Genomic DNA, 16,607 nt, shown 5'->3' with positions numbered 1-16,607 from the left:
TAAATGCCAGGCAGAGTTGTGTTTGAAAATAAGAAAACATTTGTAAATGTTTTATTTATTTGCAAATCTCATTTTATTTATTTGTGAATTTTATAATTTTTTGTGAAACTCTTTACATTTATTTGTGGATCTTAATCTATTCATTTGTGCATTCGATACATTTTTGTGAATCTCTTTACATTTATTTGTGAATATTAATCTATTTATTTGGAATATTGCAACAATAATAACCCCATAGGCGCCGGGTTATTTCTGTTTGATGCTCATTCTTATCCTATTTTTGTTTATCAAGTAACGCTGTGGACGGTAGAATGTGTGACAGACAATTACACGAGTTCGATTGGGGAATAAAGTGCAAGTTGTGAGATGCCAATCGCCTCCGTGAGTCTTTCTGGCCTCTGTAACTTCATCTGTGAGATATCCCTATTTTTCCTCCTGACACAACGCGTTACAAAGCGTCGGACATCGAACAGGCACAGCCTCCGAAGATCTCTACAAGTCAATAAAACAAGAATGTTCATCATCATCATCAAGACGAGCTTTTCATTTTCTTTAAAAGACACAGAAAATAAGGTTTTGGGTGCACCCAATCTTAAAGACCCGATCAGTTCTTTAGGGGAGTCGCTATGCTAATCTTGTAACGTTACAGGAGCTGTATCATGGCCGGTTCCGCACAAGTACTTTCAGATGTCTGTGGGACAATTTGAGGAGCTGTCAGTGGCACCGCATCTGACGACACAAACTTCAGGGAACGGTCCGGAGCAGCGTCTGGCAGTCTAGGTGAGCTGTCTTCTTAAAAACATCAGGGGCGTTTACATGCAATCAAATAAAAAATCCACTGCATGTGATTGGCTGGCTGAAGCCTTTTCCGTCGCGGCAAAAGTAAAAAAGAAAAACAAATAAGTCGTTTTTTCGCCGCAGCACATTCGCGTTCGGTGTGAAAGCACTGGACCAGCTGATCAAAAAAATAAAACCATCGCGCAAATTATTCGTGCGTCAAAATCGCGTCCAGTGTGAAAGGGCCTTAAAAAAAAAGTTTAATTTTCAGGTGTGCGGTCACTTTGACCACGAAGAAAACAAGTGTGGCTCCCAAATGAGTAGCACCAGAGGGTAAATTCAGGACTAAATAGCAACCAAAACCTATGCTTCAAACCAGAAACCAATGAAAGTTCACATTAGCATAGCATGTGTTCATCTTGGCAATTGTCATTGTATGCAATTTCATAATACTCATAATATAAGGTCCATTAGACTAAGTTTAAAGGTGAACTATGCAGGGTATTAACTGAACAGCTTCGGAGTCATTGGAATGGTTATATTACTTTTTTCGGGTTGAATGGTGGTCGTCTTGCACCCCCCTATCGCCTGTGAGCGGAAAAACCACCCTTGCAACTTTGAGCCGGCGGGCTGGCGGCCGCAGCGTCAGGAAGTATTGTGTGATATCAGGTCTCGCGATGTAACGAATTGCTTCACGGCAAAAAAAGATCCACTAAAATTCTGTCATTATTGCGCTCCCTCACACATCACATACATCAACAATCTATGAAACGGCCTCTATGACAGACACACATTTCAGAAGTAAATCATGGCAGGGTCGACGAAGAAAACGCGGTCGGAAGAGTCAAGGAAAAGAAAACGAGAAACTGACCGTGTGAGTAACCGGACAAGAGTCTTACCCCTAATTTCCACCAACTGTGGAACGGCTGCGGATCCGCTCCGGAACGGCGGCGGAGTCAATAGGTTTCCATTAAAGTCAATGAGTGTATTTTCACTGACTGCGGAATGGCTGTGTTCCGACTCCGGCAATCCGCAGCCCTCCGGAGCAGATACGCAGAGCTTCTATTTTTGCCGGATGCCGGAGAGCTCCGCAGCAATACAGGGCAGAGTGCGCAGGACAGGAAGTCGAGCAAAAAACAGAACAAAACAAAACAAAATAAAAGATCTGTTTATTTTCAAAATAAAATACACCGTGATCATGGCGGATAATATTTCCCTACACTACAGCTTGAAAACGTCATATCGAAACTACATATCGCGCGATCACACGTGAATTAGCGAGATCTCGTGGGTCCTTGGCCGCAGCCGTTCCGCAACAAATCCGGACCTGGTGGGTATTGAAGGACAGCGGAGCACGGAGCCGACACGCAGCGGTGCCGATCCGCAGCCGATCCGCAGTTGGTGGAAATCCAGGGTTACTCGGTCAGGCTTTCACTCGTTGGCGAGAGCTAAAAAGCAGCAATGGATGCAACAGCAATGCAATGAAGATCTTGTAGAGATCTTCGGAGGCTATCTGTGCCTGTTCGATATCCGACGCTTTGTAATGCGTTGTGTCAGGAGGAAAAATAGGGATAGCTCACAGATGAAGTTATTACATAGGCCAGACAGACTCACGGAGGCGATTGGCATCTCACAACTTGCACTTAATTCCCCAATCAAACTCGTGTAATTGTCTGTCACACATTCTACCGTCCACAGCGTTACTTGATAAACAAAAATAGGATAAGAATGAGCATCAAACAGAAATAAGAGTGAGTGCAGAGCCATCTCTGCGTGAGTGGTAGTTACGACAGTACAAGTACAGAGACTCTAGGGGCGCTGTTTGACAAAAACGGAATTCCTACATAGTGTACCTTTAACGTTAAAGGGGTCATGACATGGTTTTTTTTATTTTATTATTATGTTCCCTTAGGTGCAATTATAGTATTACTATAGTTTTTTTTTATATATATATATATATTAAAATGTAGTGATTTATGACCTTTTCCCACCCTGTTTCTCATCCTCTGATTCAAACAGTCTGTTTTGGGGGTGTTTCCCCTTTAAGAGTTCAGTGTTAACGCCCACTGTTATGATTGGCTAACGTCAGTGCCTATGCATCAATTATTAACACCCCCAGCCAGAACATTTGCGGATTCGGTGCAACTGTTTAATAGCGGGTGATGCATGCGAAGCGATGGCTCTTGCAATGATAAAACCAAATATGTTTGAGCCGGAATCAGATGAGGAATCAGAGGAAAATGAACCATCACCACAACAACGAAGACTGGATCAGCCCGTGTCCACATGGAAAGTGAAACTATTTTGAATTAATTTAAAAAAATGTAACCCGAGACACTTGAAAACGGATTATTGTTGCATAATTATCCTATAGCTTAATTTGCTAACAGTTTTACATTATTTAACTAATTTCAAAGAAATGATAGGGTGTAGTACCACGGACAAAAATGCATGCACAGGCCATCTTTGAAGATGCAGCATTGATAAAGGCAAGATTTTTAATTTTCTATCACATGTGCCTACTAGAAAAGCGACATATTTTCAAGATTCTCTTATACAAATGTGTTTATATTAGCCATGATAAAAAGTACGTTTGCGTCGTCGTTGTTGAGCCCAGAATAGTCGGCATGGACTTATCTTTGAGCAACAGTTTTCTGGCAAAGCCAGCTTCATATTGGGATTTTTTTCTCAAAACAGTCATCCTTAAAATGTATAGAACAAACGCTTAAACTAACACTGCCGTGACTGGGACGTCCGCTAAAAATAAAGTGCATCCATTTTCCCCTGACGTCTGGATCTTTCGGCAGCGTATTCAAAGATGTTGTTTGTCCACAGCCAGGAACAGCACATCTGCGTGGCATCGTAATTTTACTGTACACAGACCCACTCGCTGTCCGTCGACTGAACTCTTGTGAGGCGCGCTGCGCGCGGGGCGACGACGATACGAAATGAGCGTAGTTGCCTTGCGCTTAAAGCGTAGTTGTCTTGTGCTGGAGGCGGTCATATGCAAACGCTGGTACGTCACTTCGCACCGTGACGTGACGTCACTTCTTACCATGGATCCAGAACGAGCTGTATTTAGAGCTTGATTAAATAAATGATTCGTTTATAATGGCGAGGACGTCTTAAGCTATGAAACTTGCAGGACGTTTTAATGGTACAAAGACCTCTTATATACCAAAAGATCAAGGCAAATTTGGTTTCTAATGTCATGACCCCTTTAAACAAATTGTCAGTTTATGTAAAGCACTGTCAAATAGGATGTCTAACAGGGCATTTCCAAAGGATCATTTGTGCCAAATCAAAACCAAAAGTATTTAAAAAAACACATTTTGATGAAGAAAGCTTAAATTGTATGAAAGCTTAAATTAATTGCTTTAGCATACAATTTAAGACCGGAATGGTTTCATATCATGACATTGCTTATCAAACCTGATGAGGCCAGCTGAAACAGTGCAGATCTTGACTGGGTGCAAATTGATGGTAAATGCAGCAGCAGAGAGAACCTTCAAACATAGGTAATTATCAACCTTTAAAAATAGCTGCCTGAGTGGGTTCAGCTGTAGTTGTGTTCAGGTCTGAAATAATGGCAGTGCTTAGGTGCTTTTTGGGGATTTGTGGTACTTTGTGTCACTTGTCGTCATATATGTGCAGCATATTCATTGGCACAAAGTCAACAAGCCTTAAAATGGCCTGGGCAACATCTTCTTTGAGTTTTGAGGTCAAGTAGTCAGTAGACCCTTTTCAGAAGTGCAATATGGAAGACTATGAGAAGATGCAGTGTGGAGAGCCTGGCATTTCTCCTGCAAACTACAATGCTATAAATTGCTGTTTTGATGGACAGCAGTGCTAAATGCACACCCTAAGAAAAAAATTGCTTTTCACTACTCACATAGTGTATGATTGCAGAACAGTTATTGAACATTGCTGGAGCAATTTTGTGTGAAAATCTGGTTTGTTTAAATCTTATAAATGTATGAGGTGGCAAGGTGGGCCTTTTAAACCACACTGGGTAAAAGGCTCCTCAGCATGGGGTAAAAGTAATCGTTACTGAAGACCCTGACTGAAACCCCACTGTACGCCATTGATAATATGACCCCTTTAATATTAAGTGATCTGTAACACCACTGTCAAATCTAAGATGTATCATTCATTTTCTAATCAGGGGTGCGTTTTCCGTACAACTATATAGCTCACTGCTTAACTACCGTAGTACGATGCATCGTTGGAGAATCAACTAGCTAGTCACGACTGTTTCCCGAAACCGTATGTCGCAAAGTATCGTTCAACCACGTTGGTTTATGACGTCTTGCACGTGGCTGACTAATAACTTATTTTAATTAATCTGTTTGAGATCGAATTAATGCTCGATTTTGTCATATAAGTTACAGACATGGCATCTGAAGACCATTTCTAATTTTTCTCAGTTATTTTGCTTTATTACCAGACTCAATATTTGGCTATATTCTTACATAGCCTAGTAGAGCACGTTCGCACATGTGCAGTCTTCAAAAACGGTGCTTTAAATCTCTTGACAAACTAAAAGACGTAAATTACATTTGTATGTATTCTAAATAAATAACACGGGTTGTACTGAATGTCAGCTTGCTTATTTGGCTAAAGATAAGGATTTATTCAGTCTACATCTCATGTAAACTAGAAACTATGCTTCGAACCACAGCTCGAGAGCTGTCGTTCCAACCACACAAGTTTGCGATGCTGTTTGCGAACGTTTGTTGGAACCATGGTTTCGGGAAACACCAAATCGTTGAACTATGCTGATAACGATGGAACTTGCGACCATAGTTGGCTAACGATGCTTTCGGGAAACGCACCCCAGACATTTAGCATTAGTTCTCAACATGGTAATATCAACATGCAGTCTTTTGTTTCCGACAACTTTGATTTGTCATTTTGAAATGTGCATTTTAAAATGCAAAGGAATGTGTGGGTTTCCCTATGCCTAAATTGACTTTGTACTAATGCTTAACCCTGATAGTCATGGTTAACTTTTCACACAGCGTGTCTTGATTTGAAGTTTATGCTCGTCTTTTTGCCTGTGACTGTCCAGTGTACAAGATATGGGCAATTTGTAGTTGTGGCAATGAGAGATGCAACTTGCAACAAGCTGTCCTTTTGTCTAGAGGAGTACAGAGCGCAAAGTCTCTTTGCTGCAAACAATTTCATGGACCGTCTCTATACCACTTTTAAAAAGTGGCAAGTGACTCTACTGTGCAACATGGTTTAAAGGAAAGTGGTTGGTTTTAAATGCTATACATACAGCCAAGTGTCTTAAAGCAGCAATTTGCCATATTGTTGGTTTGTTTGTGGTAGAGTGGAATTGGTGGATTTCTCTCTCTCTTCACTCAAGATGTATCTCTTCAAACGCTTGAATTACCAGGCTTTGTCTCCTGACTCCAGCATCTCATGAGGACCTTGATAAATTTTCCAACTGTACAATCCCAAAGTGACATTTCACAATCACAGTGGAGAATTCTGTCAGTCTCTCAAATTAAGCATTGAACGATCAAATGGCCAATTAGAGTTACAATAGACGAATGGAGTGAATGCTCACTGTTTTGTGAACTATGTGGCATCCTCGGATTGAATCCAGGCACAGTTTAACGGTTTTATTTCTAACAACGTGTGTTTTACTCTGTGGCTCATGCTTGCTTAATTGCAGCACCCTCAGAACTGGCAGCCAGCAAGCATCTGGTGGCAAGAGTTTCGCTTTTAGATTTTAATTCCTTTGTGCTGGTGGCATCTGCTTTATTTGTTGACACCCTGTCGTTTGCATGTCCAGGGATCCCTGCTCTTTTCCTAATGGTGGCATTTCTCGCTGTGAGCGTGATAATCTGACAGTCCCCCACTTCTGAGTTCTAATGTGAAAGGGAAGTAAACTATAGTGTTGGTGTTATTATGGAACAATCTGTGCCAAATACAGATCATTAAGTCATTCATTAGCCCTCTAGAATTTTATGCATGATCATCTGTTGTTGAGAAACCCTGACGAGAAACTATAAAGTTTGTTATGGTTTCCAGTCATCAGTTGTGTGTAAAATTCAAGAATCAAAATTAATGAGTTGGAATTTGAATTGACTTGGGCATAACCCACAAGAAGTTGAATTAGAACAGGACTATCTGCCTGTCGCTCGTTCTGTCTGTACGCAACAGAGCAACAGAGTATGTCTGTCTGTAATCTAAATCTGCTTCCTTATAATTAAAATTTGAATTGAAATTCTGTATACCGTCTGTTACCTCAATTCAAATTCAGAGTTTAAAAGGGAAAATTTTGAATGGTACACAGCCCTGATATACATAAATAGAGACACGATGATTGAACAGGGTGCGTATGTCAGCATTCTCAAATGATGCATATGTCATATGTGGGAACTACAAATCATACTCTGCTCTTAGTATGAGCCACTTGGGAATTAAGCGTAGAATAAAAATATCATATTTGGATGTACTGCTGTAATGAATCTGGGAAACAGGCTCCAGAGAGAATTATAAAGGTTAAAGCTGCTGGCAGTTATTTGTCTGATTTTATTTTAAATGATGATGCATTATGTTTGCTTGCAAATGTTTCCCAAACTTTGTTTTAATAACCATACAGTGTCTTACAAATACTATTGGCGCTAATCAGTTTAGAAATGCAGTCACTGGATGCTAAAATATTCCCTCATTATTTGTTTGAAAGTATTCATTTGCATTTTTATGAACAATTTTCTAGATTTATACATAAGAAGTTGCAGTTTTATTTATCATTCAGGATCACGCATCTGTTCAAAGGTGTAAATATGATTGAATAACTAGCTTACCCAGAAAGGCCATGCATAACAAACTTTTAATGTTACCCCTAACAGTGTTATTAGGAAAACACAGGCCATTTAGAGCATCAGGGGAACTGAGCCAGCCAGTTCACATTGTTTCTATTTTAACCTGAACAATAATGAGACATTGAAACTGGAACCAATAAAAAATTATTAGCTTCCTTGCCAGCGCTAATTGTGTTGCAACTAATTCTGTGATGCGTCGACAGTGTAATATTATACACTGAGGAAATTACCACCAATTAACTGAAGACAATCAAGGAGGTTATTTTAAACAAATATTGGTGGAAAATGCAACCTGCCTTTCAATCAGGTTTCTCTTGACATTTTTCTTTCAGTGAAGCCTCTCTTTTCCGGGTAAGCTGAGAGTTTCCTTGAAATCAAGCATGGAGCATAATGGAGCCTAGATCAAAGACTGAGGGAGTTATAAGGCTCGACTATAGCACTGGCATGAAAATGGGAATCCGTAGAGAAGCAGACCTCATTATAAACAACCATCCTATCTGTGAAAGTGCTGGGTGGGCCGTAGTCAGTGTGACGGAATACATTGGCGTTCCCCGAAGACATTTGCAGTGCATCCAACAACATGTGACACTGCAGCGGCTTTGCAATAAAGCAGATGCAGGATTGTGGCCACTACTATGATGGCCATCTGGCCTGGTCATACACTTTGTACTGAGAATACAGGCATTTAATTACATCTCACGCCAGCTGAAAAGACCAAGTTAGGCCAGCAGACAAGTTCAGTGGTTCAGACTGGTGTATGCTGGTTAGTACCGGTCTGTCATGTGCCTGTTGATGTTCACTGAGATAAATGGGAATAACAGTAAGCTATAGATATTATAGATGGAGGCTGGGTCTCCAACTTTAAGGGTAGATGGTCCTACACTTCAATTTCAAACAAAATACAAAAAATTGGGGGTGATATTTGATACTAGTTTAACTTTTGTTCCTCATGTTCAGAGCACTGTCAAGACATATTTTTTTTTATCAAAGAAATATAGCCAGATTGCGTCCTATGTTGTCACTCCCATTGGCTGAAAAGTAAATTTACATCTTTGTATTTTCTTGCATTGATTACTGCAATGCTTTGCTGGCCGGGGTTTCAAAAGCTACCCTTAACAAACTACAGCTGGTTCAAAATTATGCCGGTCGAATCCTGTCTGGAAACAGGACAAGGGATCATATCACTCCTGTATTGGAATCTTTACACTGGCTCCCTGTCAGATTCGCATGGACTGGCACCTCATTATCTCTCTGAGCTCTTAACCCCTTACACACCAGCACGTGATCTCCGCTCCCGGAAGCTGGCCTTTTAATTGTTAATCTTACTCGCTTAAAATCCATGGGTGATAGGGCTTTTTCTTCGAATGCTCCGAAACTTTGGAATTCCCTGCCAGTTGAGATTAGGCAAGCTGAATCCCTTAAAACTTATTTTATTAGGGTAGCTTTTACATAATTGTTCGCAATTTCCATATTATTATTAATCGAACATTTCATGAAATATTTTTTTATTTTTGGTATTTTATTTAATTTTTTTCTGTCATTAATGCATTGTTTGTATAATTGTATGTTTTATCATGTTTCTATTCTTGTGAAGCGCTTTGAGATGCTACTTTTAAAGGCGCTATAGAAAATTAAGTTTATTATTATTATAGAAAAGGTTTAGCTGGTTGTGCTAATTAAAAAAAACATAATGGTAACATCAGCAAAACAACAACCTTTTATGAAAAACAAAACAAAAAAAAACATTCTGGTGACCATGCATGCCTTGAGCAGGAATACTCTCAATGGTCATGAAAAGTGAAATAAGAGATGTGAAATGGAATGCAGACTTGTGATCGGGTGACAATGAGAGACAGGAAATTTAGATTCCAGGAAAAATTTAGCCTACTATTCAAATTTGCTTTTCACCTGCTCATCACTCCAGTCAATCAACAAGCTATTTCACACTGTTAAAATTATACCATTTTCATTCAGTTGTTGGAGAACAGCTTCCTTTCTTCAATTTCAGTCTTTTCACAGTCAGATCTGTTTGTATTATATCAGTGACATGCAGCTGTTTGCTTCAAACTAAATATTGATAATTGCGTCCGATAATTGCACAGAGAAAAGCTCCTGTGGGCAACTCTGAAACTCTTGACAACAAATTACTGCATGCAGGACTTTAAAAAGCTTTCAAAGTGGCCTTTTCAAAGCTATGAGGCTCTCACTTTTGTGTCTGTGGATATTTGACATATCAAGAGGATGAAACTATTAATTAAAGCATTCCTACTTGCTGAACCAGTTTATTATTGTCTGTTTAGATTAATGTGAATCAATTACTCAGATATGTACACACAAACAGTGATACTAGACAAAATAAGGGTTATTCACCAAATAAATAAATATGAAAAACTTTAAAAAAATATCTGACTGCTGGATGGCGTGCTTAACCAATCAGAATTAATTAACGAATAGCGGTGTATGAATGGGAAAATAACTGAACGCAACTGACCATTATTATATGTTTTGTGTGTTTAGTATTTATCTTAATGTACAATATTTTGCAGTGTTTGCTCTCATTCATCAGGGAGTACACTTTAAAGTTCACAATCATACAGTTCTAGCCAGAAGCAATTTTGGGAAACATAGACGAGGTAAACGACATTGATACCTCATTGAATTACGGCGTGTTCAAAAACGCAATTGGTAATTTAATCGCCTTGCTCTGTTTCTAAAGCCTTATTAGTCTTCATTCGGGTTTAGAGATTCTTTATTTGGCAGCGAGGTGGTCAATTCAGGTTCCTAATCTCGCTTTCTCTCTGGGATTAATAAAACTGCATCATAAAATGTTTTAGAGGCCACTGACTAAGCTCTTAATGGAGGACAGGTCACCTCAGATTCAGATCTCACTTTTTACCAACACATTTTGTGTGGCAGCTTAAGGGCTGGCGGAAGCCTTGAGGTCACATTGTAATTCTGCAAACTGAAGGTGGTAACAGGGGACCTGGAGGCAGCAGACACAACTTGCAGCTTGTCAGATTTACTTCTAATTATAGAATATCTTCACAATTTATTTTTGGACTTTTTGTTACCTTTTATTGACAGACATAAGGGAGAAAATTAGGAATTGCTCATAGATTTGTTTAGTCTTTTGTTCATTACTAAAACATTGATTTTATATATGGGTATAAGAGGCAATAAGGATATTGCTTATTCTCCACAGCTACAAAAATAAACAACAGCCCTCCCCTGATACTGCTATTTCTCTACTCAATAAATCACCTTTCATCATCAAAACATCTTGTTTTAAAGCCACAGCATACAAATTCTGTTTATGGAATAATTATTTGCCTTCTGGCTTGAGGATAGTCGAATGCATCGCATTGACCTAAAAACACTTAAGCCCTTTTGTTATTTTATAACAATGAATAAGGTAGAATACACTAAATGTAATATATTTCAACTGTACTGTTCCAAAGGTGAAAAAATAACCTTCATAACTCTTCAACAATAAAAAACATTGTGATGTTAATCTAAAGACATTTTTTTCTAAAGACATCATCAAAGGTCCAGTAGCAAAGACAATAGTAAAGTGAGAGTAAAAATACATACAGTATATTTGTGTTATTTAACTGTGGCAAACAGTGCGGGGCAGAGAGCCGTGGGAACGGAGTGAAGTAGTAAAAAAAAGTAGGCTAGTCTGACTATGTAACTTGTATTACTTCTAATGCGTTAATCTTACACATTTGTTTCAATTGCATCATTCAGAATTTTCACTGCTACACTCTATAAAAAGGTCAATGACAAATAATCATGTAGAAGTCCTTAGAAGTGTCATCACTCCCCATTTTGTTTCATGTTTTCCTCATGGGGACCAAAACATTTCCCCACAAGAACAAGGATTTCAGATATTTCCATCTTTATTGGGACATTTTGTCCCCCCACACACAAAAGACACATTGGGGGATTTTTTTTTTTTTTTGAGTTACTCTTTAAAAAATAAAAGAAAAAGTTAAACAACTGCTTTTCATTTAATGACACATACAACATTTCCACACCATCTATTTTATTTATTTATTTGAAGCCCCTCAAACATAAAAAAGCAAAACATTTAATATAATAATTCTTTAAACTAGCCCACATGGAAAAAACCTATATGAGGATATATGCGCATATATGAAACCTATATGCAGTTTATATGTACATATATGCTGCATATATGCACATATATGAAACATATATGCAGTTTAAATGCACATATATGCTGCATATATGCACATATATGAAACATATATGCAGTTTAAATGCACATATATGCACATATATGAAACATATATGCAGTTTAAATGCACATATATGCTGCATATATACAGCATATATGCACATATATGATAATATATATGCTGCATATATGCGTATATGCCACATATAGGCAAAATTGAGGTGCATATATGTGCATATACAGGCCATATAGGTCTCCTGTATTGCTTCTTTATATCCACATATAAGCCCTATATGTACATAAGATATGTCTCCTATATAGCTCATGGCAGGATCTGGTCATTTTGTAGCTCTTTGGCAAGATATGACATTTTCTTTTATCAAGGCTATAACTAAGAACTAACTTTTTTTTTTTTAAATGCAAGAACTTGTGTAACTTAGCGAACACGTGAAATTGGTATCACATGTAATTGGCATGTTATGGAATTTTATTATGGCAATTAAGTGAGAGGAGATGGAAAGCTATGATGTCCGCACGTTTTGAAACATTTACAAGGTCAATTCTTTCTAAGATAGTGGAAAATAAAAATATAAAAAAAAATGTTCTCTTCCTAAGTGTACCAATGCTCCATACTCCAACCCAGTAGGTGGCGGAAATGCACCTTTAGTTGGTTTGCCAACCGTCATATAAACAACAGAAGAAGATAGTGGAAAAGAAGGAAATGTATAACAAATTGGTTTGTCGTTTTTTTATTTTGTCAACCAAGCCTTTTTGCCAATTTCAAGTCAACGAGGTACCTTTTGTAACGTACTGGATCCATATCTATTGCTTTTCTTTAATTGCGTCTTATTTCCCTAACGTTATTTATTTATACTGGCAAGCATTTCTCCACTCTGCTGCTACCGATTGGCCGCTACAGCGTCGCGCAGTTGATGACGTCATCCGCATGCGGCCCAGCGTATTTCGCGCCGAAAGAAAGATAGCGGCTGGGAGTAAAAATGGCGATATCAGCGTTGGAGTTCCGTTATGTCCTAACGTACTTGAATGGACTGAGGGTGACGATACAGGGTCCCATAGTATTTTGGCAATCGACTGTGTCCGGAATTTTTCCTGAAAGGACTGAAAAAAACTGAGAAGCTGGTGGAATGGCGAATAGGCCGCCTTCTAACCTTCTGAAAGACATTATCATCAATCGTAAGTAACGTTATTCCTAATTTTAATTAAAGCGGTCTGTGTGAGAAAACGAACAGTATTTATATCGTGTTTACCTCTTGTACACAACCGTCCAAATGATCTGAGGGCGCGCGCGCTTCCTGGTGTGTGACGCCCGCCCTCAGATCACTTGGACGGTTACAAGAGGTAAACACGATATAAATATTGTTCGTTTTCTCACACAAACCGCTCGTTTCGTGTCTTAGGCCATCGATGTGTACTTAAGACGGGGAATTGTTTAATTTGTAACTTAATTCTCTGTGTATGCTCTTTGAGGAGGTGACCATAGACCTGCATTATATGACTGACAGACAAATATCAAAATTGAAACTACTGCGGAAACAGACACCTACATCTTGGATGCCCTTGAGGTAAGCTAAAACATACCAACATTTAATTTCAAAGTGAACTATCCCTTTAATTTGTTTCATATCTTTATCGTTAATCTGCATTTATAACGTTACATATTATTAATCTGCATTTATACATAAAAACCTATTAACTATTGGGAAGCTAAACATAAGAATCAATATGAAACATGAAAAAGTTTCTAAAAGTTGCCAATAAATTAATATTGTGATGTGAAATAATTTTTCAGATTGAAGTTATAAAGGGCTCTGGGGTGTTGCCAGGCAGAAGCGTGGAAAGCCTTGCCACCTCTGCTACTGCCATGGTGTGGAATCTGCTGCTGGGCACCTTGATTTGGAGACTTTGCTGAAAAGCAACCTGAACGGTACAAAACAACATGTTCCTTATCTCTTCTGTCCTTGTCATGTCAGTCATATTCTCTGGAATAAATTATGTTTGTGTGCCGGCATACCATCACTTTTTTGCTTGGCATTTTTGTATTTCCTTACACCTCAAGAAAATGTGATGTGTGTATGTAAAAAAAACTCTTGCTTTCTCCACCTTCATTTTACCCCCTTTTATAATAATTTTGAAATATTACTTTAAGGTGAGAAGCCAACCAGAGGGGATGGGGAGCAGCTGGTCGCCCTTGACCAAATTAAAAAGGCAGCCATTATTTGGTGAGTAAATGCATAATGCGTTGAGAAGGGAAAAAAAAACTTTTAAGACTTTATAATTTCACCACTTTAACAATAGCCTACTTGTATCAATGTTTATTAGGCATCATTATTGTTACTGTATCTGCTTGGCACCTATAATACTAATTCATCGCTTGCTCACTTCTTGATCCTACCTTTCCTCTTCTAAAGCCACATTTCTGGGATATTGCGCTGTAAGGTGTGTAGTCCTATATTTTGTAGAACATATAGTGTTGCAAATAACCTCATGGCATATTGTTGTCATCTGAAGTGTTCATAAATAATCATTTTCACCCCTCCTTCACCCTTAATCCCCTCTGTCCTTTGTTTGTGCCTTATTTTGTCTATACCGGTAATGATTTGCTTGATTTTAATTCATATCCTATTGCTCTTCGAGTAAACCTAGCAGGAAAATGCGGGTGATGTTTTCAATCAGAGTTTCTTTCAGATTTAGCAGAATCCAATCAGAATCTTCCAATTGACGTGTTTACATGACGCATTTTTTATGATGATCAGCCCTTTATCCAAAATATGTGTCCAATCGCAGCTGTACTGTAAGCACTTTGGGTTCCTGATGAAGCACTATATTATTATTATTATTATTATACTGTCTTATTATTTTTTTCTTTTCTAGATGCTACATTGAAGAAGTGGCCGGCAGCCAGCCGAGGGCAGATGGGCACATCTATCAATTCGAAGCTCACGGAGCTGAGAAGATCAACAAGATACATTTTTTTTTTCTGTTGTTTTTTTAACTTATTTTTATTCTTGTACTATTTTAAGTAAATAAATAATGTAAATTTCTACATTTTGGGCTTTTATTTATGTTGCCTATTAGCTATGGATTTTCATAATTTTACTAATATAGGTAAACAGGTGCATATATGCACATAATATACATTAATAATTGTACTAATATATAGGTAAACGTATAGGTGCATATATAGGTGAACATATACATGCATATATGCACACATATATACGTACTATATAGGTACATATATGCACGTATATATGTGTGCATATATGCACGTATATGTTCACCTATATGTGCATATATGCACACATATACGTGCATATATGTACCTATATAGGTACATATATGCACGTATATATGTACACATATAGGTACATATATGTACACATATAGGTACATATATGCACGTATATATGTACACATATATGTGCATATATGTGTACATATATATATGCACATATATGTATACATATATGTACATATATGTGCATATATGTACATATAATATAGGAAAACGGCCAATTTTATATATGTCACATATATTAAAAACCTATATCAAAACCTATATTAAAACATATATGTTTATATAGGTTCTTTCCATGTGGGAGATCTGGACAAAGAACTGAGTATCACGTCATTGACCCAATAGCCGGGAAAGCAGCAGGGTGTTATGCAGAAGACTGTCCTCCACACTCACACTGTCTTAGAATGACCTCCAGCCCTGACAACTCTGTCACAGTTTACTGCTGATGAGCTCAGGGGAGGCTGGATCAGGAGGAAGCCAGGATCAGTCCCTTCTGCCTCAGGCTTCACACATCTTATTACACTAGAGTTTAGCTAGGGTTTGTATGGATCAACTTGAGCACTATCTGTTGCCCAGCTCCATGCTTTGTCTCTTGAGATTTACTCTACCAGCTGTCAAGAGCTGAAAGCATACTGACAACATGCATACCACAGAGCGCACTGCTGCACCTTATAATACTAGAACACTCTTATTTAGTAGCTGGTGCTTCATCTTCATTTTAAATTTAACAGATCAAAATAAAGGCCTTGTGTCCACCAAAGATTTTTCTTAAGGCAAGCGTATATATTTTAATAGGAGAGTACCAAATGATTAAAAAAGGCAGCAATAATGTACTGAGCGTCTATTTCGTTCTTGAGATTTTTCCGGGTCGCCAAGACTTGAAAAATGACGGGTAAACTGCAGTACTCATCACTGTCACTTTTTACCCATCCGTCCAATCACAGGAGAGGAGGGGCGGGACAAATACTATACCAACCAACCGTCACATCCTCCTGCTTGTTCAATGACAGCAGATGAGATGACAACGGAACAACGGTACTCAGAATATACCAGACTGAACCACTAAAGCTGTCTCAAGCGCCAGCAGAAGAAGAGTGCCATTTTCAACTGGCTAAAAACACTTTGGTGGACATACGGCCATGAATCATTCTTTTGATCTGCATAAATTCGGGATAATTAAAATTCCAACTTCAAACTTTGGGTTCAGCGGTTTTTAATGCAATAGTTCAAACAAGAATGCAAATTCTGCCATCAAGTAGTTCCAATCCAAATGATGTTTTAAATAAAATAAAATAATATATATATATAGGCTATATATATATATATATATATTTAATAAAATAAAATAAAATAAAATTAAAATGAATACACTGGTCATTGAAGCTTTCATTTTAGTGATGTTCAATTTGTGAACTGGATCAATTCATTCATTGAAACGATACAACTTCAAACGAATTATTAATTCACAAAT

General features: G+C 38.1%; 2 long non-coding RNA genes across 2 annotated transcripts in view; both read left to right on the top strand.

Annotated features, from left to right (window-relative positions):
• Positions 1 to 243: 243 nt before the first annotated feature.
• LOC307002326 overlaps positions 244 to 16,607 on the top strand; it is a 47,535-nt gene continuing 31,171 nt past the window's right edge. Inside the window, exon 1 of the long non-coding RNA XR_013798465.1 lies at positions 244 to 780. This is a non-coding gene — a long non-coding RNA (uncharacterized lncRNA). The remainder of the gene's footprint in view (positions 781 to 16,607) is intronic.
• On the top strand, positions 11,934 to 14,882 carry LOC307002325. The gene is made up of 5 exons (XR_013798464.1): positions 11,934 to 13,011; positions 13,306 to 13,400; positions 13,628 to 13,762; positions 13,985 to 14,057; positions 14,710 to 14,882. It is a non-coding gene; the product is annotated as an uncharacterized lncRNA (long non-coding RNA).

The sequence above is a fragment of the Phoxinus phoxinus genome (genome assembly GCF_949152265.1).
Source record: "Phoxinus phoxinus genome assembly, chromosome: 7".
Classification (NCBI taxonomy): Eukaryota; Metazoa; Chordata; class Actinopteri; order Cypriniformes; family Leuciscidae; genus Phoxinus; species Phoxinus phoxinus.
The sequence above is the reverse complement of the archived record's forward strand: the minus strand, read 5'-3'. Positions and strand labels throughout refer to the sequence as shown.